Below are 2,855 nucleotides of genomic sequence, written 5' to 3'. Positions count from 1 at the left end.
CCCCCCCCCCCATGGAACAATAAGTAGCATGTGTTAGTAGGATCAGGCAGATTCACTGTAAGGGAATTAGGGCCCTGAATGGCTTCCCCTAATTGGACTTGAATGGACTTTGTCTATGGGAAAACTGGTTCTTAAAGATGCACAATGGCTGCCTCGCTTCGGTGTGGGAAGTGGGTTGAGCTGACAACTGTTTTAGGCACAGATGAGCAAGTGCACACACACACACAAACGGGATCTTAATTGCGCAGTGAAAGCTCTTGCCTTCTGACCAGACAATCATATATGTTAGCATGAGACGCTGAGGTTGCTGCCGTCTCGTCTTGAGAGAGTCAGTGAGAGTAATTAAGCCCTCGTTAAGACTGGAGTAGTTAGGATTAATTAGATGCTCGCTGGCTCAGGGAGCTCCTTCCGACTCACACACACACTCTCACTCATAAGTTCCCTGCTAGCTGAGGTTTTTTTTGAATACACTCGCTCTTACACACACACACACACACAGCGCGACACATTTATCAGCGAGAGCCCTGAAGACTCTTGCCTTAAGAGGCTGAAATGACATCTCGATGCCGCCTTCTCAGCAGGAATCAATTAGCGTCCAACCCGCCTCTCACCCGTCTTGTCAATTAGAGCTACACAGCCAATTTGGCGATGTCAGGATGTGAACCAGCAACAGCTTGTCTGCCGATATAACTGAACTTGAGTAATTACCATGTTTAAATGTTTGAATTCTCTACATGACAAAGCATTTAAATCTGTCCCAGGTTTTACAATGTCTGTTATGAATCATATTACCTGTGGAGGCACAATATGCAGTCATGAAGGCAGAGATATGCAGCAGGAAATCTATCTGGCTATATTTTAAATATTTGGCTGTCTTTAAATGGAAAACAACACTGTTTTAATTGCTCACTATTTTAAAAATTGAGAACTGCTATTGTTTTGTGAGCAACAGGGTTTGAGGTCACTAAGGCCTGGCAATAATTTATCGTGTGCTTTTATTTCTTTCAGAGAAAATGATCTGGCTGTGTTAAACGTTGCCAAATAATGGAGTTTAGTAAAGAAGCCTAGGTAAATTGAGCGTTTATAACTAAAAAGACAAGTAAAAGGGAGAAATGTAAGATGTATATGAAGTAGGTCAACACAAGCATTAAGAAATCTGAGATCAAATCTAAAGGAAGTTGATTGAAAACTCATATAAACAATAGTAACAGTGTGGTCTATAGTTAGTTAGCTTCTTTCTCTGTGGCATGCCAAACATGTTGGCACTCTAAACCAACATTCAAAACTACTATAAACTATGGCTCCCATATGACTATGAATTTTACACCATGCCTCAAACTGCCCACTAAACTTCACACACACACACACACACACACACACACACACCACAACAACCTCTCTGCAGTGTAAACTGTCTAGTAAAGCAGAAATGCCCCAAAACATAATTCTAAAAAGTTACTACAACAGCTATTCTTCCAGGATCCACAGGAAACCTTCACAACTCGTAGATTTATGTTGATTGTGCACATTCACGCTGTCCTCTATAAAATGTGCCGAGCTATGACGAATCTGGTTGAAGTGGGCAGATTCTTAAAGGATGTGTGTTTGCCCTTCCGACATGGCCTGGGGGGGCTGACAACACCCGCCATCAAGGGAAGGAGAGAGGGGGGAGAGGCACCCTGACACTTTCTCTGACACTCTCTCTTTCCCCCTTTTCGTTGTAAACAGAAAATGGCATTCCTCAAGCTCAGCATTCTCCCCCTCCCTAACCCTACACCTCTATTCTCTGCCTGTCTTTTGTCTCTCTTGTTTTTTGGTTTGTGCTGATTGTGATGAGCTGGACGGGACAGTGAGTGGGTGGGAGGGCAGGTGGTTGGATGGCCGGGTGTATGAATGTGAAGTCATTCCTGAAATATCTGCCTTTTGAAAGAAAATGATCAGGTTGAGAAACACACACTTAGTCACTCAAAAAGTGATACACAGCAGTACAAACTTCATTAAAAACGGACCAGTGTGTAGGATTTAAAGGCATCTACTGGTGTAGACTGCAACTGAACACCGCTATCTAGAGCTGTTTGGTCCGTCCGTTTTGGGCTACTGTAGCAGCATGGCATGGCAACAAAAACATAACTATACTTATTTTCAGGTGATTATACACTAATGAAATCATCCTGCTAAATGTTACACACTGGACCTTTAAGATTTACGTTCATCAAAGCATCACTGCGACACATGAGGACATCAGAGTAGGCTGTACACTAATGTTGACTGCTACAGTTTATCTGTACAGTGCAGCAAAGTCAGTCTTGCAGACAGTTTCTCCCAGTGGTCAACTGTGGTACTGCAACAAAAGCAGTAAAACAGAAAAGCATTTTCCACATAGAAAGCCGTCAAAGAAGACATAGTGTGAAAAGTGTTTACAGGTGAATGCAGAAGCAAACCGTGAAGAGAAAGACCATATAAACTGTATAAAGTTGTACAATCTTTATTTGTACATGGAGAGTAACTGGGGGGTATCTGGGGAGTGGGTTGTGTATTTGTGTGGTTTTCTGAGTATTAATTTACGTACAAATGTTGTTTGCGTGTCAGAGGCTGTCTGTGACATGATGGTTTGCTCCGTATGTGATTTTGGACGGACCGATGATGTCGTCTTGTGTATGTTTGTGCGTTATTTGCTGAGTTATCCTTTATTTCATGCAACTCTTTTGTGGGTCAAAACCACACACACACGCACACAAACACACGTTCCCCTCCCGTCACACCATGCTTTGTAAAACCAACCCCTCTCCTTCTGCTGCGCGCGCACACACACACACACACACACACACACACACACACAGACACCCTCCCAATTA

The sequence above is a fragment of the Morone saxatilis genome, unplaced genomic scaffold (genome assembly GCF_004916995.1).
Source record: "Morone saxatilis isolate NCDOM2014 unplaced genomic scaffold, NCSU_SB_2.0 Contig6, whole genome shotgun sequence".
Classification (NCBI taxonomy): Eukaryota; Metazoa; Chordata; class Actinopteri; family Moronidae; genus Morone; species Morone saxatilis.
This window is presented reverse-complemented; position numbering follows the sequence as displayed.